We start from the raw sequence: 25,106 nt of genomic DNA, 5'->3' as shown, positions 1-25,106 counted from the left end.
ACAAGTTCATTGCCACTTTTGTAAGAAAAAGTTACATCATTTTTTTATTCCTTAGTCATTGTGTGATCTAAGTCATGGCTCCAACACCTCAAGAAGTGCCAAGCGAGCGTGAGGAGCTGCGCGTGCGCAACCAGGGGCTAGGGAACCGAGTAGTTATCTCCGGCATATCAGGGACTTATCCGCAGTCACACCACATCCAGGAGCTCTCTGATATTCTCTATAATAAGGTAAGTACAGTCAGTAACCAAGCTGTGACTACAGACAAAGTGGCAAAAAGATGTATACACACCTTAATACATACATACAGTCACGCCTGTATCCCATAAAGGGGTAGGCAGAGCACATGAAACTACTAAAGCTTCAGTGCCACTCTTGGCAAATAAGGGGTTGAAAGAAAACGAAACTGTGGCATTGCAGTGGCAGGTTGCCAGCCACAATTTAACCCATATCCCATAGTCGCCTTCTACGACACCCACGGGAAGAAAGGGGGTGGTGAAATTCTTAACCCGTCACCACACAGGCCACACCTTAATGTACGGGCAATAAGGTTCTGTATACATACTTTTGGTACAATGTTGACGCGTTCACTATTCAGTACATCGGATAACCATGCATTCCGAAGAAAATTCTAATCATGATGATTATTCCTAATTATAGTAATAGGTATTCTGTTTTTACTGTCTGCACTTTAACATATTTTTTTTTTTTGTTAAAGCAGTGCTGTGAGAGATTTCTGTGTAAAATCCGTTCAGGCCCGCCCCGTAATAGCCGATGACATTTCTGCGATGCGAAACGCCGCAGAAATGCAGTCTGGCTCTGTCGCGCCAATACGCAAGAGCGATAGAGATAGGTTGCATTTCTGCGGCATCAGTTACCTACTTTTGTTCCGTTTCTGCTACCATTCAAAAATTATCGTCTTACATGAATCAATTTTAGCACAATTTTTTTAAATGGCCTAGAAGTTCCGTATTACAGCTGTAGGAAACAAATTTAGCATATGATGTGTTCTTTATAAAAGTTCTTTACCTCTTAATTTTCCACAATAAGAAGTTTTTAAATGCGAATAAGCGAACAAGAAGCGCTGGTGGCCTAGCGGTAAGAGCGTACGACTTTCGATCCGGGAGGTCGCGGGTTCGAACCCGGCTCGTACCAATGAGTTTTTCTGAACTTACGTGCGAAATGTCATTTGATATTTGCCAGTCGCTTTTCGGTGAAGACAAACATCGTGAGGAAACCGGACTAATTCCAATAAGGCCTAGTTACCCTTCGGGTTGGAAGGTCAGATGGCAGTCGCTTTCGTAAAACTCGTGCCTACGCCAAATCTTGGGATTACCTAGTTTTCAAAGCGGACCCCAGGCTCCCATGAGCCTGCCGGGATAACGCAAGGATGATGATGGAGAAGTTTTTAAATAATTATATACCTACAAAGATTTTGTTTTGTTATTATTGGGTACTTTGATTTCAGTGTTTAAATTTGTAAAAAACATATATGTTTTTTGATGAAAAGATTAGCTTATAAATAAAATATCTAATTCTAAATTCTAATTTAGATCAACCCAGCCGCAGAAAAGAAGCCTCGATGGAACTACAACCACCCAGAAGTGCCACAGCACGTGGGTTTGATTCCGGACCTGGACACGTTTGACGCTCAGTTCTTCAGAGTTCATTATCACCTTGGCGTAAACTTAGATCCAATGTCCCGGAAAATTCTGGAACATGCTTACCAAGCTATTTATGATGCAGGTAAGTTTTGAAACTAAGAGGGTATGAAAAATGAATGAAAAAATCTTACTTTTACCCGAAGGTATGAAGAAAAACTTCTTTTTCTACTCGTCGACTTTAATCTGTCAATTAGGACACCACTGACTAAACTATAAGTGCTGACTTTTCAGTGTTAGATAGTCTTTGACACTTAGTCAACTATAATATTTCATTACAGTTCACTTTTAGTTAACTGTAATAATTTCAAAAATAGAACTTCATACAAGTTCTTTACTAATTTGCGATACCTGGCAAATTTTTCTGCATCTGAAACACGTTTTTTTTTATCTATCGCGTTATAGACCAATCAGAGACGGTTATTACAAACAATTGGTTGCCAGGTAATTCGATGTTGATACAACGGTGAACGACGCTATTAACATTAATTTTAACTTGAATGATGATATTTTTCGTCCATTGATGATGAAGATGATGACTCATAGAAAAAGTATATTGTATACATAGTGATATAATTAAGCTTTTCACTCTCGTACCGTACTATGAGGCCACTCAGCAAGCTTCGTAGCCTAAACATGGCACTGAAAAGCTTTGTATTATATCACGATTGTATAAAATACTAGTTATATTATATATGTAATGCTACGTAAAGATAGTAGAAATTATTTAAGGACGCAACTTTCATGGTAACTGTCACAATATATTTGACGTAAATCTCTTAATACTGGCAACAATTATTGTATGAAAATATATAGTACCGTCAAATGATCCAGCTTTGTCCACCCTTCCTTAAGCGGCTACCCACGCTCAGGCGACACACGTCGTAAGACGCGGAACGGGCGTCAGCACCGCGCCGCCCGAGTGTAATTTAAGAAACGTCTCCTCAGTACAGTAATTTCGTATAGGAAGGACGTGACGCGTCTGCATGACTTAGATAATTGAGTGTGGGTTGCCGCTAACAGGCAATGTTCTTGAAAATAATAGTTCTCCACAAAATACGTGTCTTAATTAAATTCACCGCCATTCCTTACAGAATAATAAATGGCTTATCTATAAGGAAGCACTAGACGGGGTAGACAACGTTAAAAAAGTATTTGCCGGTACTCTTTTATTAATTACTTTCTACAATTTCTGTACACAAATTAAAGAGAAAGCGAATGTTGATTAAGGAGAAGCTTTACCTAGGCCAAAATCAATAACAATCATTGACAGTGGCAATATTGATGCCATCCTATGTAAATTAGTTAGAAATTGTGTCTAAATAAGGTGGATGTACTAGTGCTCGACGCGGTACTAGTACTCGTCACCCATGGTTTAAATAGCGATTAATAAGATAAGATTACCGTTACATTCATCGCAATTAGATTTATTAGATGAGAAATGTTTGTAGCCTTCACATTTCATACGCCATATTATAAAATATAGAAACTTTTTTCAATTAATGAATAATATATGTGATGACATTGTCATGAGCAATCAATCTCTCAATTTTGTTAGCGATTTGGTTAAGCTTTGCTCGTATTTGCTGACTTATTTAAAATACTTTCACGGTAAGTTGTGAACATATTCTATAATTGTGTTGGTGCTAGAATGTGCGGGAAGATATTTAAGTAATTAAATGTCGATTTCGTTCATTGTTACAGTGATAAACAAGCGTGTCATTTATTAGGACTGAAAACCGTCGCAAGTCTAAAACTCGACACGGCTGGCATTTATTGGGACTGTTACGTTATTTTCCAAGTCCCAATGTTTGTCGAGCCGTTTTTTCAGGATATCACGATTAAAGTAGCCAAAACGAATCGTTTACAGTTTCATATTATCAGCATATTTTTCTGTAAGTCACATTACTGAAAAAAACAAATTACATGCACATAGACAGTTTTTTGTATATCTTTTACGGTTTTATTGATATGTTTTCTCGTTAAATGTAGTGAAATCTGTATAATTTCTTTGGGTAGTGCTTGACATGTCATTTTTCACAAAACATTTTCCTGGATCTGTTCTTCGTGATGCTTCCAGATACAGAGGTGGATTTAAACGACGAAGAAGTGGAGCCGGCAAAGTATTGCAGAACCTGTGGAATACAATTTTTATTTTGAGGGAATCCCTATTTTAGTTCATTACATAATTTATTTTGCTCAAAATGCGGAGCCGACTTATTCTATTTTATTACATAAATGTAGCACGTAAAAAGTAAATGTTATCAACAGAATACGTTTTTTTTTATTAAATTATTTAATTTTGTAGTAAATTTTAACCCAAAACACTTGTTTTTTACTGTTTTTCCTGAATCATACTTAGATGTCATCTATTAGGACTGCCAGCAAAAGCACCTGTCAGTTATTCGGACAAGCGTATTGACTTACGTTTTATTTAATTTTGAGATTTTTTTATATTATCACTGTATGAAACTAATTGCATTTAATAAAGTTAAAGGTCACATCTCCCAAAAAAGATGGATATGTTTTGTATAGATGGGTAAATTATCGTAATATCACGAAACACATAAATATTTTCCCTTAACCTGCCGAGCAGTGGTACATCCACCTTACTGTTGACGGCAATTAGGCCGAAACTTCCCAATATTCTCCCATTAGTTGAAATTAATATTCAGGGTAATTTCAGGAGTTAACCCCAATCAACTGTCTGGAAAGAAAGTCGGTGTTTATATCGGGAGCTGCTTATCTGAGACTGAGAAGGCTTTGTTTTATGCCGCGTTTGCAGGCAAAACTGGTTTCAGTATAGCAGGGTAAGTTAATCACAATGTTTTGTAGTCAATCAATTAGAATCCTAGTCCACTGTAGAACTATGTCATAGTGACTTTATAAATCAGATTGTAAGAAATCTCTTACAGCTTGTCATTTCGACATGGTTGTAGAGTGGCCTAGGGTTCCAATTCCAATTGGTTGACTGTACCTGTACAAGTGGTTTTATACGGTGTCTACCAAAAGCTTCACAAATGGGATCACATAATAATAATATTACCTACGTGTGGCCATGCGCCCAGTAGGATCACGTAATCGTCTCTGTGTACACTTACAGCAAGGCTAGCACATGATTGGCACTAGATTATGTCACCGCAACATGAGACTACCAAAATATATGTCATCTATCTCTTGGTGAGATACTCCGACGCTTATCATGTGCTGGCCCCGCTGGTGGGACTTACCTATTCAATTAGGACTATGAATGTCAATCATTAATTCCTAATTAACGCTAGATGTCACTACAAATAACTCGCATTTATTGATGTCTGGAGTTGCAACTATATAAAGGTTGACTGGAAGAGATCCCATTAAGGGATAAGTCCGCCTACATTGTATATTACTGACTCTGTAACTGTGTCTCTTTTGTTTCCTTTATGTACAATAAAGCTTATACATACATACATACATACTATTTCGTTACTTATTCCTCTATGATTTGGACTGACAAAATGTATGAAAAATCCACAGATGCAGCAAAACAATGTTCGCCAACCGGGTGTCGTACTGGCTGAACGCAAAGGGTCCCTCGCTAGCCATCGACGGGGGGTGCTGCAGCTCAGCAGTGGCTTTGGAGCAAGCTTACCAGGCGCTGACGCGAGGAGACTGCGAAGCAGCCATGGTCGGGGGCTGCAACTTGTGCATGCATCCGCAGACTTCCATACACTTCAGCAGGTAAAGGAAGACTCACATTTTGACGGCACGGGACAGGCCAGCCGATGGTCAGTTATGTATGGAAAGCACTACGATATCATGGACGATTCGATTTGGCCCGCGCCGTAAACGTGTCGAAGGTGTGACGGTCAGCCAGGTCACGTTTGGTGGGCGAGTGAACGGACGACGCCTACAAACACCCCTGTCCTTCTCTTCGCAATGTGCTTATGAAATTGTTCTGGAATATCTAACGCTCTGTGGTGAAAAGAAAACTGTTTTATTGCACAACAAATGAGGAATAGGCAGAATATGACTGACTTTACTATAATAAACTAAAATAGATGTCATGCGCGAAAGCGAACAAGTTCAACGGTGGCCGAGCCGGGAAACGAAACCGGGTCTTAAGGTTTTAAGCTTTACCTCTACTTGTTTGTTGTTTTTTTTCTTTCGTGTATGATATCTGTAGTAAAGTTAAAGATTTATTTTTTAGGGCTACTTAAAATGTGCATTATGTATTTAAGATTTAGTAATTTAAGAAAATTCCACAGGCTTGCCAGTGGGTAGTTTTGCTCATTGTAATTTTCCCTCAGTCACCCGTTAACCACGAACAAATTAAAGTCTTCGAAACGTCTGGATGTGTTATATACCTCTAAATGCATTACATATGTATACGCCATATACTTTGTTTCACCAGTTTTATTTTATAAAAATAATAAATTTTACAGAAATATAACGTTATGTAAGGATGGCAAAACAAAATCCTACGATCAAGCAGCTGACGGATGTGTAAAATCTGAAGCTGTATCCGTGCTCTTCTTACAAAAAGCCGAAGATGCTTTCAGGTGATGCTTAAAATATCATATATATTTACGATTTAATCATTGAATTTACGAAAATCATCAAATCATTGTCTGGCAGCTTCATTATGTATTTACATCCGTTACTTACTAATCAAATTTTCATTCGGCAAATCTCCATTATTATAGTTTCTAATAAGGAAGGATTTGGTTAGTAACAAGCATGGCAAGTTAATCTTACTGCATTCTTAATGCGAACGAATTATAGTTAGACAGCTATAATTCGTTCGCGTTAATAGTATAGGTATAAATTTTTATGTCAAAGCAACTCATTCGTATTTTAGAATTTATGCCGACGTTGTTTTTGTAAAAACAGCGTACACATCTATCGAAACCACTGGAAGTTTCAAGCGCCAACCCCAAGAAATGACAAGGTTTATAAATGACTTCTATGAAGAAATAAAAGTGTCGCCAAGGGATGTTGAATTTGTTGAAGGATTTGGAGCAGGTATCGACTTCTCTGAGACTTTTTACCTATAAAGACTGTATCGTTAAATATGGAGACAACTTTGAGTAGCCGTATTTATTTGCTATTATATTTTTTTCTTATAACAAGACATGGGCTTTTAAGGCACATAATAAGGTGTTATTTTTAAAAATAAAGTTCATGATCTGTGTATGGCGGCCATTTAGAGAATATGGCATGGCGCTTACGCTAACTTCGACTTTGATGTCGAATTTAACTATCATACACTGTTTATATCTATCTGGTTTAGGCACTGTTCAAACACCATGAATGTCTATTAGACATTGGCCTATGCCTAATTTTTTTTATCTATTACTCTCATCCTGCTTGTATCAAAAATTTACGGAAATCCGGAACGTTACTCAAAAATGCGTTTTTTTTAATTATATAAATTCACCGCATTTATTCTGCAAGTACCCAATTGATCAACCATGAAGAGGACTCTTAAAAAATATATTTTGGCAGCATATTAACCTTTGTTTGTCGATATCGTACAAAGATTCTTTGAGATATTCTCAAATTAAGCCAGATTAGGGGTTGTCCGAAATTTATTTGCTAGACCTTGTACCTTGTTTTTTTTTATTTTAGGGACTTTATGTAAGTACCATAAAGTCCCTAAAATAAAAAAAAATATCAGACCTTCTTATATCAAATAGTACTTACCAATACCTTCAGATCATACTCTCGGACCATAATAATACAAAATTATGCACATGTCAACATTTAGACGAGGTTTGTTTTGTACCTATAATTAACGATACAGTCCATATTATGAAGTATGTGTTGTTTTAACCGACTTCTTTAACCAGAAGGAGGAGGTCCTGTATTTGGGTTCATGTTTTTTTTTATATGAAACGTTTGGTGCTTTTCAGCTGATTTTGAGACTGACAAGATAGAACTGGATGTGATAGATAACATTTTTTGTCGGGGTCGGCGCGAACCATTATACGTTGGCAGCATCATGTCCAACGTGGGCTACTGCGAGTCCGCGTCTGGTATTATGGGGGTCACCAAGGTCTTTTTTATTTTGTTAATCACCAAAAAAACATATATTTAAGATTTAAGTATCTGTGCATAGCATGCTACAAATCTATATAACATACATAATTCTGTAAATAAAGTTACTCAAGCCAAAGTTCCACATGATCTTTTCAACCCTTAGGTGCTTTTGGGATACCACACGGGAAAGTTCGCGGGCAACCTGCACTGTGAGAACCCACGCGATGATGTAGAAGCCTTGAGAGAGGGCCGTCTGAAGATCTTGAGAGATCATAGGCCCACTGCAAGGACGTATGTTGCAGTCAACGGATTGTCTATGAGCGGAGTCAATTCTCACATTCTTTTACATGGACATTACAAACCCAAGGTAATAATTATAATTTGAAAAATTCACCAATTCACTAAACACCGAAACAAATTTCAAAAAAGGACTTGTAACTCAAATATAAATACATACATACATTTAATCACGCCTGTATCCCATAAAGGGCAGAGCACATAATGAACTATTCAAATTTCAGTGTCGCTCTTGTCAAAAAGGGGTTGAAAGAAATTGAAAATATTTATTATTTATTTCTAATAATAATACAAAGATGCTTACTACTACAATTTTAAACATAAGTTAATAATAACATTATTTGGTTTATTGTAGGATTTGACAAAATATCACAGCAATATTCCCCGACTGGTCTTGATTTCGGGCCGAACGGATGCAGCTGTCCAAAATATGATAAATAATTTAAAATCGAGACCTATAGACGCCGAGGAGTTAGCTTTGATTCAAAATATCCACTCTTCCAAAATTAATGGGCATCTCGGTCGAGGATTTACCATTTTAGGTAAGTAACGTGCATTTTCTTCTCTTTCTCAAAAACATTTTGTCAAATGACCATCACGTTTTTGCGTTTAGCTACGTCCATCTTTTTATTGTTTTAAATATTTTACATTGCTGTTCGCTCAAATTATTGAAAAAACAAACAAACTCTTTTTACACTGGATCTAAATATAAAACACACACACAGTCCAACCAACAGTTCCACCAGTCAAAACCATTCTGGGCATTCTGTTCTGTCACTGACTGACTTTATAAGTGAATGAACGGAATGAGTGAGTCGCGTTCAGCTCAACGACACTGACAGAATGTTACGCGCTGAGTGAGCGGCATTTCACGCAACATAACACTGACTGAGTATTACGCGCTGTCAGTTGGAAGTCGCGTTAGAAGTTTCATTCAATAATGCTTATTTTGTAGAAACTGACAATGAATCGAAAACGACGAGCCTGGTTGAAAAGGCTGAGTACTTCGATGGCGCTGAGCGACCGCTATGGTTCGTGTACAGTGGTATGGGCTCGCAGTGGGCTGGAATGGGAAAACAACTCATGTGCCTACCAACCTTTGCTGCTGCCATAGAACGGTAAGTATTTATTTTTTTGTTAACCATAAATATAGATTAGATATTCAAGATTCGGTTACTAATCGTACCAAATATTAATTATAAATATTATAATACTTATTTAAACTATCTTTAACTAACAGGACGGTATCTTGTTCTGCATCTTTAGCAGGTATATTGTTAAAATTATAATACCGATATTTTTATTATATAATTTAAATAGTCTTGAAAAATATTTCAACAACTCTGCATCACAATGAACACCGTTAGATTTATTTTTAATACAATGACACACATTATTTGCCAACCGAATATGATTAACGATTGGTTTACAAAACAGATGTCGACGAGTATTGGAACCAAAAGGAATCGATATTATCCACATCATAACTTCGCCCGACAAAACGATCTACGACAATATTCTACATTCCTTCGTTGGAATTGCTGCGGTCCAAATTGGTTTGACCGATATCCTCTTAGAATTGGGTTTGGCCCCGGATAAAATTATAGGTAACGCGTCAGTATAATTTACAATTTTAGTATTTTGGTATGCTTGATGCATTTTTAACCGACTTCAAAAATGGACCGATTTTCAAAATTTTTTTTTTGATCGAACGGGTATAACCCCGAGATGGTCCCATTGGCACCAAGTCAGGGTCTGATGATGGGATCCTGGAGAAATCGAGGGAACTCTTCAAATGTTATAGGCACATGTAATGTTTTTAGTGTATTTTTCAAAGGTAAACCAGTATTTACGCCTGATGGTAATAATTTTATGTGGCTGAGCTGATGATGGAAGGTCAACTCCTCAATGGTTAGGAGTTAAAGGATAATTCTTTCACTAGTGTACATGTATTCGGACTGATACATATAATATCAATAGGAACCACTAAAAATCAACAAATAAATAAACTTTTTTAACAAAAAATAAAACCGCCTTCAAAAATAAGCGCGTTACAAAACACGGAGAAACTAAAAAGCAAAAAATAATAAACCTTTGAATTCAGATTTCTTATCGTATTGCAATAATCTAAACATCCAAATTATAAACAAATCAATTATTTTTGGAGTCGGTGCCAGCCTGCGTATGGTTGGGTGGGGCAAACAGGCAATAGCAAGGCGACGAACAGGTCTGGTACCGACTGCAAAAATAATTGATTTGTTTATAATTTGGATTTTTAGATTATTGCAATACGATAAGAAATCTGAATTCAAAGGTTTATTATTTTTTGCTTTTTAGTTTCTCCGTGTATAATAGTATAATATATTTACTAAGTAATGTAGGTATGTATATTTTATGTTCCATAATAATCCAAAGCGGAAATGCTGCGAGCGTCATAGGCAATTTTTAATGGTTCAGAAATTCAGATTTTGAACAGTATATTTTAATAATTCAATTTACGTTGGTTGAGATTCCATAATAGATTATTCACCTGTTCCCCAGGACACAGCGTAGGCGAGCTGGGATGTGCATACGCTGATGGCTGCCTAACGGCCGAGGAGATGATCTTGTCAGCATACAGTCGCGGGCTTGTCTCCGTGGAAACCCCTTTCATATACGGATCCATGGCTGCTGTTGGCATAGGGTTTACAGAAGTGCGTAGGCAGTGTGACATTAGTGTTTGTTTTGAAAAAATTAAATTTTGACCATTACATTTCTGATACTTAAATAAAAAAAAACTATATCTTCGCATCAGGTGTCTAAGATGTGTCCACCGGAGATCGAAGTGGCCTGCCATAATGCGTCTGATTCCAGCACAATCTCCGGCCCGGCAGAAATTATGCGTCAATTTGTTGCTCAGTTGACCTCTAAAGGAATTTTCGCAAAGGAAGTTCCATGCTCCAATATAGCATATCATTCACGATATATCGCTGAAGCAGGTGATTTAAAATAAATTTTTTTCTTCGAGTTTTGTTTTGTCCGTCGCGTTTTCAAGGACAGAGTTTTGCCGAATGGCACAATCGTCACGAAACGCTCACGAAACGACCGATATCTATCTCCGCGCTTTTTCGCGACAGAGCCAGCGGCGTATCGCTTTCGTTTGGCGTCGGAGAAATGCCATTCGGCTACGGGGCCTGGGCAGATTCTTACCATCTTACTCGAGCTCCAAAAAATCACGATGTATATTGTTTCAGGACCTGGACTTCTTAAGTATTTGAATGAAGTGATCCAAACTCCAAAACTTCGCAGTGAGCGTTGGGTGTCAACATCTGTACCACAGGACAGGTGGAACGAAGAAATAGCCAAGTACTCTTCGGCGGAGTATCATACTAATAATCTTCTGGTAATCGTGCTGAGACATAATTTCGATCAATTTATATATATTTAACTTTAATTTACGATCGTCAAATCAACCTAAAATACTTAGCCCCTGGGCAAGCCTACGTCATTCGCTCGCGGCCGTCACCTATCCGCTACGACTTTCGTCGTCCGAGAGACGCCATTTCTCGTGAAGTTTTCTTCTATGTTTATTAAAATTTCAGGGAACAAATCAAAATTTTATTGAATATTTTTTGAAACTTTCCGTCGGCACATCAGTACCTCGAGGTAACTAGTGGTAAAGACGAGACGCGTAAGCTGCGCCCGCCTGTGTAGTCGTATGGCACGTACCTTACCTACTATTCTTCTGAGTTTTAGTTAGTAACTTATTGGTATTAGTTAAATAAAGCGTAGGTATTTCTCGTTTTGCAGGCAAGTGAGGGATCTGTTACGTTAGTAAGTTATTAATAATCTGTGCCCTGGGTTTTAACAACGAATTGACTACTTTGTTGAGGGCAAAATTACCTTCTTTAACGTTTTGTATCGATCTAGACCAGATGTTGGCTCAGATTATATGCGCTTGTCTAGTTTTGCTTTCTGGGTAGCAGTCCGCTCTATCCACAATACATATTTAGGCAAATGTTGCACGATGAATTTGGTGTTTGAATATTGCAGAATCCAGTGCTTTTCGAGGAAACTGCACGGATGATTCCCAAAAACGCGGTGCTGGTGGAGGTGGCACCGCACGGATTACTACAGGCTATTCTTAAGCGCGCGATGCCCACTTGTGGGCATGTAGCTCTTACGCGCCGTGGGCACCCAGATAATGCTCGATTCTTACTTGAAGCTATTGGACAGTAAGTATTACATAGTCTTTAAGTTACACCTTATCGTTCTGATATTTATACAAAGATATTTTGCAGGTTATTCATGGAAGGATTTATCCAGATATACGTCATTTATATCCAAAAGTCGAATTTCCTGTTTCAACTGGAACACCTCATCTGTCACACTTAGTGGAATGGGCTCATCAACAGAAATGGTAAAAATCAATATTAACAACATAATACCTTATATCAAATTGTTACACTTAATTACATAGGCGAAGTAAATAAATTTAAAAGACAGTGTATTTCTAGATTGCTAACGAATTGATGATGAACGAAATTTTTACTTTCGACAGGCACTTGGCGTTATATGCCAGTCCAGAAAGAAAATCGGCGTCAACGTGCACTTTTAGGATAACCCTACATGATGCTGAATATGCCTACTTACAGGGGCATCGAATTGGAGGTATGGTTTTAAGTTTATCGCCAACATAGAAACGCGTTTGATGATTTTCTATAATTAGGTGTGGTAGTGACCCATATTATTATCAACGTGGCTACTAGAAACATATAAAACTGTGGCTGCTTCTGTTCAAGGCGCCTGGTAAGAAATATACAGCAATCGTATTAGCTGCAATACAGTTTCACATAAAGTTCGATGTTCGATGCGGTCCGATGATGCTATCTATGTCAAATTTTCAGGCAAGACAATATTTCCATTTTCTACCGCATTGGTGTGTGCCTGGGACACACTCACGATGGCATCAGGAGCTCCGCGTCAGGGTCTGCCCGTGGAGTTCCGAGATGTGGAGTTGTATTCGCAGCCCACTCTGCACGACTTGCGTCTGTTGCGGCTTACTGTGGCGTTGCACCGCGGGAATGGACACTTTGAGGTTCTTTTTGTTGTTTTCATAATTCCTATATAATTATGTACTTTTCCATCACGAAAAGAAGCCCTATGCTTCACGGGCAATAAGGAAGTAATTAATTTAAATTTCAGTAGAAAATCGACTGCAGATGAAAAATGAGGATACTTAAGCCATGGAGCACCACATAGTATATATTAAACTTAGTTGAATTGAACTAGGTACCTGCAGAGTGAGTAGTTTATGCATACTGCACAACGACAAAGCCGTGATTGTAGGTTCTGCCTTCTTGACTTTGACAATCATTTCCACCATATTCGAGTCCCAGTTTCCATCATTTCACCATACTATGATTTGAAACTCTATTTTGAAAACTAGTTCAACTAAAGTGTGAGTGAGTAGCTGTACCTGATGGATTCAGGTCTATGGAAAAAAAAAACTAATTACTTATACAACTTTACAGATCGATGATGGAATCACGAAAGTAGCTTCAGGATTTATAGTTTTGAAAAACACTGTTAAATCAGAGATTAATGGATACAAAGAATCGAAGGAAGACATGTTAACGTCAGAAGAAATATATGAAATATTTAATGAAAGGGGCTACATGTATCGGTATGTAACATGAGTGTCTTACCTAAAGACAATAATAATAAAATTGATACAAAATTTTCACTCGCTAGCAATTTGCTATACAAGACAAAAATACGTGTAAAAAAGACCACATTATAATCGATACATTTTACCAACAGCGATGAATTCCAAGCCATTCGTGAAGTGGACGGATCATATTCTGCCGGTCGCGTATCCTGGAATGGCCGCTGGGAACCATTCTTAGATGCTTTGTTACAACTCAACATACTTAGACAGACACACGACCACGTCTCACGGCCTGCTTTCATCAAGTCCATCACAATCAACACAGATTTACACAAGAAGTTAATAGAAATCAATAAGGATTTGAAATTCGAAGTGTGCGCGTTGCAAGACCGAACCAGGTAAAATATAATAAAAAAATCTAATATCCAGATCAAAGCTTTGTTGACAGCATAACAAACGATTAAAAAAAATTCTTTCTTTAAAATTCATGACTAATTATGTGTTATTTTAGATTAAGGTTTAGTTTATGATTATTGTTTTAATTTTAAGAGTGTTGTTATATTTTATAGGTGTTACTTACAGTTATTATCTCAGATCTCGCTTTCAGTGCTTGTTTAAAAGTGTTTGCTTACGGTGGCGTTATTATGTGAAGCACTACATTACTTACAAGAAGAGACCTGTTATTTGAAATTTAAAAATCTCCCAGCATTGATAAAAATTATGAAAATTATAATTTACAGGTGCGGTGGTGTTACAATGAATAGCATCAAATTTTGTCACATTTCTAAACCAGACGCAGGGTCTTTTGTGATCGACACGTCCAAGTTTGATTCTAGATATCAAGCTCAAAATGTTTTTAATGTAAGTTCTTTAACCTTTGAACCGTTTAAAATTTTTCACCGATCCCTGCTCGTGGTGCCGTCGTCGGTAGTACGAAGTTATACGAAAACTTGCCTTATTTAATCAAACTTCCGTGAAATGTGCTGGATAGTTGTTTTTATACATATATCGGACTACGGCGGTTGAAGGGTTAATAATGTTAGAAAAGTTACGATTATCTTTAAAATGTCACAAACCGTTTGATGTTCTTTTTTTTACATTCAGGGTAAAAATAGAGGTAGCAGTGAAGATGAGAAAATGTTACAGAGCATGAGAGTTGGAGATCTAAACTCTTTGTCCTGGGTATTAGCCCTGGCACCTGAAAGTAATGGGATGTCAGTAAAGGTGGGTTGGTTCCTGCTCCTGAGTAATATATTTGTTATTTTTGCGCCTTTTTCTTGAATTTATATATTGATTCAGAAAATAATAATGCTTATCTGACGTAAACCGAATGAATATTGGAGAGATTTTAAAATAGGTAATTGATGAAATTTTATTGTAGGTGCACGTGCATTTTGCTGGACTGAATTCTAGTGATATACTTACAGTGAATGAACCATTTGTTAATAAACAAACAAGTAATGGTAATTATGGAATGGATTTTAGCGGCGTTTCACAAAAGTAAGTTACTTGAATTATGTTACTCGTACTATTGCACTCAGTCAAGACAAATGAGCCATTTAGTCGTGGCTGCGTTAGCTAGTGATAAGGGCTATATTCATATGCATACCTACACTAATTTTATTTCAGCATGGTATATCTTTATGTATGTAGGTATTTATTGAAGATAAACTTCTAATGCGACTTCCAACTGACAGCGCGTAACACTCAGTCATTGTTACGTTGCGTGAAATACCGCTCACTCAGCGCGTAACATTTTGTCAGTGTCGTGTCGTTTCGCTTAACGCGTCTCACTCATTCCATTCATTCACCTATTCACTCAGTCAGTGACAGAACAGAATGCCCAGAATGGATTTGAATGGTGGAATGGTTGGTTCGAATGTGTGTTTTATATTTAAGTAGATAATGTAACCACAGGGTGGCTAGCCGAATGGCACAATCGCTCACGAAACGCTCACGAAACGAAGCGCTAGTAGATATCTATCTCTATCGCGCTTGCGTATTGGCGCGACAGAGCCAGCGGCGTATTGCTTTCGTTTGGCGTCGGAGAAATGCCATTCGGCTACGGGGCCAGACGTAACTAAACGAAAAAACATGATAGTCACTTGTCAAAATGGTTGGAATGTGGAACTTCTGGTTCGAGCGCCATCTTAGCGGTCTCGCCTCGTGATTAATTTATTTGTTTAACTCATTATAATCATAAAATGTTTTGAGCAAATAGCAATGTAAATTATTTAAAACAAAAATAATAGCAATGTAAATTATTTAAAGTAAAAAGATGGATCTAACTAAACGCAAAAACGTGATGGTCACTTGAAAAAATATTTTTGAGGTTATGTAATGAAGTTTCACTGCCGCGCGGAGGGACTCCACGCACTGTTGTTTTTCTTAATCTGTTAAGTAAGTAAGATAAGACAATTGAGAGCAGCCTTGCCACTTCCGTACCCGTATATAATAGCGACTATATTGCAAGTCCATTCAATAATTTCTTCTTGGTTAGGACTTGGCTATATTCTGCATCTTTAGGTATTGAAATAAATGTAAACAAAATCTACCCTCAAACCGAATGGCTCTTGAGGGAAAATGACAACATTACACGACCGAATAAGTAGGTTAATAGTGTTAAGACAGGCCACTCATTACCAGATGAGGTTGGTTTTGTACTTGGTTGGTTGACCGACTAATGTCGTAAGCCAAAAATGTAAAAAAAAAATACTTGTTGTGTTTTTTTAAGTACCTAAATGTACAGACAGAATATATGTACCTATAATATCGTTTGCATTGTTTCCTAATTCCTTTCTACCAAAGAGGATCGAGTATTACAACAAGTACAATACTGTCAAAGTAAAAATGTGTAGGTAGGTTTAGGACACAGGCTTATAACTTTTGAACCTCAGTTTTGACAATTTGGCCCATAGTCTTAGCCTGATATGTGTCAAAATGTCAAATATTAATATTAGCGCCATCTAGTCGAACATCCCCCAAAGGTGTAACGCCATCTAGGGCACCGTACCTTTTTCTTTATGTCACGTTTTTTTCTTAAACTCCTTACCTCTGTCCTAGTGTCTATACCTTTTCTTCTACTGAACTCATGATTGTAGCGGATCTCGGGTGATGGGCCTCGCGCGCAGCGGTTCGGCTCGGTCGCATGTGCGCACACGCCCAGAGTTGGTGTGGCCGGTGCCAGCCCACTGGAGTCTTGAGGATGCCGCCACTGTGCCGCTGCCCTACGCGCATGCGCTTTACTGCCTTGTGAGTTTCATCATGTCCACTATAAAAGGCTATTTAAAATATTATTTTAACATAAAACTCATTCTGAGCGCCTACAAACTGTCCACAATGAGTATGTCTTAAGCTTCAGGATACCTAGCCATAGTCACAATCACTTACGCAAATACTGTTAGTAAAACTATCTTTATCGCTCTTTCATAAGCGCAATAGAGTGAAACAAGTTACCATAACGATATTAGCGTAAGCTATTGTGACGGCTAAGTACCCTGAGAAAAAACATTTGACGTGGTAAGTTCTAATAAGGGGTTCTAATAAATCTATCCCGGTAAGGGCATTTATTTGTGTGATGAGCACAGATATTTGTTCCTGAGTCATGGATGTTTTCTAAGTATTTATATATTATATATATCGTTGTCTGAGTACCCACAACACAAGCCTTCTTGAGCTTACCGTGGGCCTCAGTCAATCTGTGTAAGAATGTCCCATAATATTTTTTTTTCTTCTAATATTTCGCATAAAAAATGCAGGCAATCAAAACTCGACTACTGCCACGCACGACGATCCTCGTGAGCAGCGGCGCGGGCGCAACGGGACAGGCCATCATCGCCATGGCGCTTCATTCGGACTGTCACGTTTTCGTGGTCGTTGGTGATGCTGCCAAGAAAAAATTCTTACTTAAAAATTTTCCTAAATTAGATGGTGAGTAGTGATTTTAAATAAGTTTAATCCATACTAATATTATACTCGTAAATGAGAAAGTGTGTGTGTCTGTTTGTCTCTATTTCACGGCAAAACGGAGCGACGAATCGATGTGATTTTTTAGGTGGAGATAATTGAAGGGATGGAGAGTAATATAGGAAAAATTTTGTCTCTTTCTAATGCGAGCGAAGCCGCGTGAAAAAGCTAGTATTTTGATAAATTGACATAACTATTTATGGTGGAGTTAAATAAAACTATTCATACTTTTCTTTTCCTTCTATCTATCGTTTCCCCGGCTTAATCGCAGGGTCTAGTTTCTGACTCCATCTTTTCTTCATACTTATTTTGCTCAGCCTTCGGCATCCACAGTTGTGAGACCGTTCTCTTTCATATCCGCTACAGCTCGAGTTTCCTAGAAAAGCAGTACCGTCATATAGCGGCATTCATACTAGTACGATTTATGGAGACAGTCGCTATCCTAACCTCCAGACTTTAACAAGGAAAGTAGGTATTTTAAGAGGATATGGTAGCGAAAATGCTAAAATGGAAAGGAGCCCCCTTTCAACTTGGGAATTTTAATCAAATATACAAGTGTTATTAAATAGATTTATCGAAAATAAATTGTCCATTAAGAACAACTCAGTCAAAAGATATTTCAAAAAAATCTTTAAAGTCGAGGTTCCGCTCTCGATTCTAAGACTCCTTCAAAACTTAATCAATCGGAACGAAATTTGAGAATCTGAATAACAATGAAATAATCTATGTCGGACCGTTTAGCTTTTTTGGTTAATTGTTACCAATCTTGAGTATCACACCTCTTTTTGCGCCACAATGAAAAAGGCCGTTTTTGGAAATTTTTGATTGGCTCTAGAGTCTTTAAAAGCAGAATATCAAAAATATCAAAACGGTCCGACACAGATAAAAATAATAACAATCTGTGTTGAAAAAATCATTGCTCTATCTTCAAAAACCAGGGAGGAAATAGTCGAGAGCGTTTGTATGGAGAATTGACCCCTACCGTATCGTCTTAAATATTTTTCTTTTTTTAGCTGACGATATAATTTGCTGCCGGGACGATACGTTCATGAATCGCGTGCTGCCTGCCACTAATGGTGTAGGATGCGAGTATGTTATATGCGGTAGAGGGGATCACAAAGATGTAAGCAAACATATACGTATAATTATAGCTTAACAATCTAAATATACAGTAATTTTAAAAGTCCTATCACGACTAGAACCAAAAATGAAAAACTGCACTAGACCCGTATATTTATCGACCGAACCTTATCAGAGATAACATACACTAGTGACTAGAGAAATGTCGTCGGGTACTACGGCGGGCGGGTGGTCTAATAGTAGTAAAGACGTCAGCCGCGTAAGCTGTAGACCCGGGTTCGATTCCCGGCTCGGCCACCAGTGGGTTTCGTCGTTTTTACTTTCGTGTATGATCAGGGGGCACGGCAGTGTCCCCGCCAAGTCGAGTATCTATTTCAGTTTATATTAGGTACTTGTATTTATCAAGCTCGTAATAATTTTGTCTTGTAATATTGGTGACAAATCATCAGTTATTTTTAATCGGTTTTCAGACCTATCTTCAGTGCTGTAAGCATTTTGGGTACACATTGGACATTCATCAAGTAAAGCATAATGAACCTTATTCGTTCAGAATGGGGGCATTGACCAAAGAAAGAGCTTATGTTCGTGTGGACTTCTCCAGTCTTTTACTGCATAACGACGTCGAAACTCTCAAGGTATCTACATATTATTATGTCAAATTTACATGCAACAATTTAGATGCAATATTGTCAATTAAAGGCATTTCAAAATCTTCATTACGATAAATAACAGTAATAATATATGAACCTTACTTGATCTTTTAGCTAGAAAATGTTTTACTACTTAGAATTGCTCAAAAATTTACGTCTGACCCTTTAGCACAACTTGCCTTGTCGCGATACATGAAGCGCGACTTCAAATATGGACTCGCGCGCGACAAGGCAAGTTGTGCTAGAGGGTATAAATATGATATAACGCACTACATAAAAAACATCGATTGTAACACAAATCCGTATGACACAGAGGCTGCAACACTTGATGGCGGAGGGTATAAGCGCGGGCTGGGTGCGTCCGCTATCGCGCGTAGTGTACGCTCCATCCGACGCTGCACGTGCTTTCCGCTTACTGGCGCGCGGTCGGCATCGCGGGCGCGTCGTGCTGCGCGTTCATGACTCGCCGACGCCACTTGTCGAGCCCAGGTTCGTTATTAAATTACCACTTTCGGTCCCGCAAGATTACAAACGATCTGAGGGCACGGAAGTGTTCATGTGTTTATAACTAGATGATTAGATTTGTTCCTGCTCGTTCACTGAAAAGATCGCTCCCAACTAGTACGATCTCCGAAGTGTACTAGTTCGTTCTTTTAGGACATTTAGGACACCGAGAGACGAGAGACATATTGTGCATATGGCGTACAGTGAAGTTCGCTCGTACTAGCCCAGAGGCAGCTGATTGGCTATTTTCGCGTCGGAGTCGGTTCTAGTTCGGTTGTGGTCGGATCACACGGATCGCTTTGCTGTCGTTGTCATTTCTCGGCTTTTCGCTCCCATTCTGTTGCGCGTGTGTGAGTGTACTAAACTACTAGAGAGCAAAATCATTTGGGAGTAGTTCGGTCTAGTACAGTGCAGGGAATCGTGTCTTTGTACTATTAGTACTTGTACTATATACACAAGCCTATAGAAGACAAGTTAAAATCTCGATATCATCATAAGTAGTCATCCAGTTTTTGTAAACCTTTGTATCAAGCAGGAATATATTCTAATATGTTGAAATGTTTGGCCTGGTTGGGTAATGGCCTGGTAACTCGGTGGCTGAGATGGATTAACAATAGGCTAGTTCAAATAAATGGAAGAGGCCAGAGGGTGTAAATTCAAATCACACCCATAACAGTGATTTTCAACAACTTTAATTTTTATCGAATTCAAAAATAGTTATGAACAAAATTATCTTCCAAATCTATCATCGTTTTAATGGCCTTTCAAACTTCGTCATTATTTGCAGAGTAACATGCTCAAAAACACACTGCCAGCTAGTGATAGGGGACTCGACGGGACTCACCATTAGCTTGGCCTCGCGTCTGGTAGAACGGGGGGCACGCGCCCTCCATCTTCAGCTTGCTCACATTGGACAACGTCTCAGTAGACAACTGATGTAAGTAACTAATGCAGAACCGTGCTGATTAAAATTTTTAATGTAGACAGCACCTCATCTAAGAAAAATGTGACAATTCTGAGTTCTGGCGGCATTTTCTCATTCTATCGGAATGCTAATATGTTGTGCGAGAATCTCGCGAACTCTTCGGTCACCACTTGCGTCAGCCAGATGTTTCGCGATTTCTGCAAGAATGAAGTTTTAACTCATTTTATTTTATTGACAGGTTCTGGCGGAAACTAGGCGTGAATACTATAACGTCTTCGTTAGACCTTGCGCAGAACGATTGCGCATCTAACCTGCTAAAATTGAGTTTAGGTCTGGGCCCTGTGGAGGGAATATTTGTCGTGATGGCGGAACAAAAGTCTTGTGAGACACAAGCAGTTTATAAGTCTTTGTTGGCAAATTTGGACTCGGAAAGCAGAAAAGTGTGCCCCACTATCAAGTAAGGTTTTTGGATTTAAAATAGATAACAAATTATGCTTCTTATAGGACATTGATTTCATTGGTTTCTAATACTTTACAATTTTATAGGTACTTCGCAATGATTGGTGTCAATACCTCTGTAGGTGAAGATATTTGTGTTTCAAGGGCAGCATATCAGTTGCCGGCTATGATGCTTTCCCTATCTATGAACACCAAGGTAATAATCATATTTTAAATAAGTACATTTGTTTTTAACCCCCGACGCAAAAACGACGGGGTGATGTAAGTTTGACGTGTCTGTCTGTGTGTCTATCTGGCTGTCTGTCTGTCTGTCTGTCTGTCTGTCTGTCTGTCTGTTTGTCTGTTTGTCTGTCTGTCTGTGTGTGTGTCTGTCTGTGGCATCGTAGCTCCCGAACGGATGAACCGATTTAGATTTAGTTTTTTGTCTGAAAGCTGATTTAGTCGGGAGTGTTCTTAGCCATGTTTCATGAAAATCGGTCCACTGTGTCGGGGGTTTTTTCAAAATGTTAATTTTGTGGTTAGGTTATTGTTACATTATAGGTAGATTTAATAGCAAAAGTAAAACTATGATACATATAACACTTTGTATTGCAGATTGAAGGTATTTTACCCACAAGTTATAGTGGTATAGTTAATGCAATGGAGCAGGGTTTGCAGACAATGCAACCTGTGATTTTTGCTCAGCGTTCTTCTCATTGTGAGGCTTCTTTTACGCACGAAATAGAAAAAATCACTGGTAAGCTATTGAACTATTTTTATAAAGTTACAATAACCCAATGTATCTAAAATACCTTGCTTACACTCCCAATGACTTTCAGGTATCACCATATCAGAAAATACTTCAAATAGCCAAACGCTGCAGGAATTTGGCTTGACTGCGGATAAAATTCAAGCTCTCAGGGTATATTTAAATAGCCAGCACATAACAATCAATGAAAATGAAGTCCGAATGTTAAGTATAGAAAAGTATGTACCTACTAAATATAAAATTCAAATAATAAAAAAAAACATTTTGAAGACTTATGGATATCATTTTTTTATTATTTATTTTAAGAATACGAGAAATTGATGCCACATTACAAGAAGAAGATTACCCACCCATCCGCGGCTTAAGTGCTTTTTTCCCCTTCGTTGATTCTGATGAACTCTTAGCCACGATTGACACTGTGGCGATGCCCACACTCACACAAGGCAGCGACATGGTTTGTAGAAAAACATACCTTTAAAGATTTTGCTTTTAACCATTTCAGCTCCTGTAGATACGGACAATTATCATTCATCGCTACTGAAAGTTTAATGGATATATTTATTTTTAGAGAGACGACGAGTTTAATGCTTCCGAAGCGTGCCTGTACATAGTGCCGGGTCTTCAAGGTCTACACCAGCGGTACAGGGAGCTGTGTGAACGCTTGCAGCTGGCCGCAGTCGTGCTGCAGCCCGGGCTTGATCGGCCCGGAGAAACTCTCCAGGAGATGACGGCTAGATATGTTTCGGTAAGATACACCGTTAGCTCAGTGCCCCAAAGAGATACTTTTCTCGGTCCTCCATGTCGCTCCAGGGCCGTTCTGCTGGTCGCTTTTCCACTTGGCGGCACAGGAAATTTTTACACCTCTCGATCCTCAACCATCCTCTTGACATGAACCAATACCTGAAGTGGATAGCTGGATATGGATACTTTTTATGTCTTTTAATATCTTCAAAGTTGAATTACCGCCAATATTAAAATCGTTCTTGGCATCGACGTGTCGGTACGCGAGACTCCTCTTTTTGGACAACTGTCCTTTCTTCTTTCCTATTCAGGCACCTGAAGCAGTTTAAAGAACGTACACTACCTATCTCTTGGTTGGCACTAACAGGGATTTTATGATCGGATGAAATTTACGACCGACCAAAATATGCCAATACATTTAACCTGAGCATTTAACCTACTAATGGAACTTGTATACTTTCAGATGTTCCTAAATAAAAGAGGCGAAACCAATAGATTCTACTTATTGGGCCACGAAATAGGTGTATTATCAGTTCTAGAGATGGCTGCTGAATTGGAAGATCACGGTATGTTCTGTTTTGTCTATGAATTACTTTACAGGTAGGTACTCACTGCGTACCTAACCAATATTTTTGTATGTGTCACAGGTATGACCGGCACGGTGTTCTGCTTAGGCGGTGGACCGGAGCAATTCCTGAATGAGCTGAAGCAGCAGCTACACGTGGCGTGCGCCGGCGCTGTTGATTCGCCGTCGATTCTCCAACAAGCTGTCGCGCGTCACATGTGTGCGCTCATGGGAGTCACGTCAGCCCAATTAGATGACGCGCTACGTGAAGTACCAACGTGGCAGGAGAAAGTGGAAGTGAGCGTGCGGGCGCTACGTGGGCGCGTAGCTCACTCGACTCAGTACGCGCGCTTGCTTATAGAGGCGGCGTATGCAAGAGTGATGCAGGCTTTACGGTACAATCGTCCATCACCACGCACGCTTCAATCCCGCATAGTGATTTTACGCTCACAGACACCAGTTTCGCCTAACGTCAACCCCCTCGACCTGCAACGCTACTCTCACCAGCCTCTGGTCGTGCACGACCTGCGCTCGCCGGCCGCATATTCGACCAACGACTTGCGTGCTGCTACCATCATCAATCGCTATCTGGACGAGGAAACAAAACAATGCTTTGCTAGCAAAACACTCTGCCATACCTACTTGATGAATCCGGAATCGTTTATTGGTGTTGGTGAGTTTGAGGAGGGTATTAGCAAGTTGAAAGTGTAGAAATATTTAGTAAACACTTATTTTGAAATATATCCGCTACTATTAAAATATAAACCGATATTAATGTCATATCACACAGAGAAAAACGACCATGGCTTCAAAGATTAGAACAGGATATGAACCAGTATCTGATCACTGCGGTTAGAAAATTCCAAGTAAATGACAATCTACAAAAGGCTTTCCGAAGATTTTTCTTTGTGTATGACATTTAATTTTATTTATTATTTTGAAACTAATTAATTAATTATGTTGGTGCATAGTATGTAAGTATGTATTTCGAAATAAAAAACTTGTGAATTTGAATTAGTTTGCATTATCATTAACTTAACGCTATACCTTTTCATGTATGTTAGTAATTTCTACGTAACGAAATTACTCTTTACACGTGTACCTAAGAGTAGCAACAATAAAGGAAACAATATAAAACCCGTCTCCGTACATTCATAAGACCCACAATAATTTATACCACAAAACCCTTGACAAATGTCTCACACGGAATGCTAAGCCGAAACAGCGGCTCGCAAAATACCCATATGACACCAAATGTTACATCCGAAATTCGTTTCATAAATTTGGACTCAAGAGTGCATTTGGCAAAAGTAGTAACAATTAATCTGGTCAAAATTGCCGTGTGGCCTATCCTCTTGGAAAAGCGCCAATATAAGCCGCTGCAGCATTTTCTAAACTCGGAAAGGTTGCTGCATGTGCATACATATGGGACGATATCAACGACGATTTAATACAGGACTCAAATATACAAAAAAGCGTACCTCTGAAATGTATGGGCCCTTTAGGCTTAAAACTAGATGGCGCTGTTTTGCAGCTGGGAAGTGGCCAAAATCATACTTTCTCCAAAAAATTTTGTGTGTTTTTATTTTTCAACCCCCGACGCAAAAACGACGGTTTGACGTGTCTGTCTGTTTGTCTGTCTGTATGTGTGTCAGACAGACACGTCTGTGCCATCGTGGCTCCCGAACGGATGAACCGATTTAGATTTAATTTTTTTTTGTCTGAAAGCTGAGTTAGTCGGGAGTGTTCTTAGCCATGTTTCATGAAAAGCGGTCCAATGTGTCGTTTTCAAATTTTTAATTTTGTGGTTATTATATGTCCTTAACTTTTTTATTTAGTTGT

General features: G+C 38.6%; 1 pseudogene; it reads left to right on the top strand.

Moving 5' to 3' along the window:
- Window positions 1-93: 93 nt before the first annotated feature.
- On the top strand, window positions 94-24,777 carry LOC125233400 (annotated as a pseudogene).
- Window positions 24,778-25,106: the final 329 nt, after the last annotated feature.

This window comes from Leguminivora glycinivorella, chromosome 1, assembly GCF_023078275.1.
Source record: "Leguminivora glycinivorella isolate SPB_JAAS2020 chromosome 1, LegGlyc_1.1, whole genome shotgun sequence".
Classification (NCBI taxonomy): domain Eukaryota; kingdom Metazoa; phylum Arthropoda; class Insecta; order Lepidoptera; family Tortricidae; genus Leguminivora; species Leguminivora glycinivorella.
This window is presented reverse-complemented; position numbering and strand designations above follow the sequence as displayed.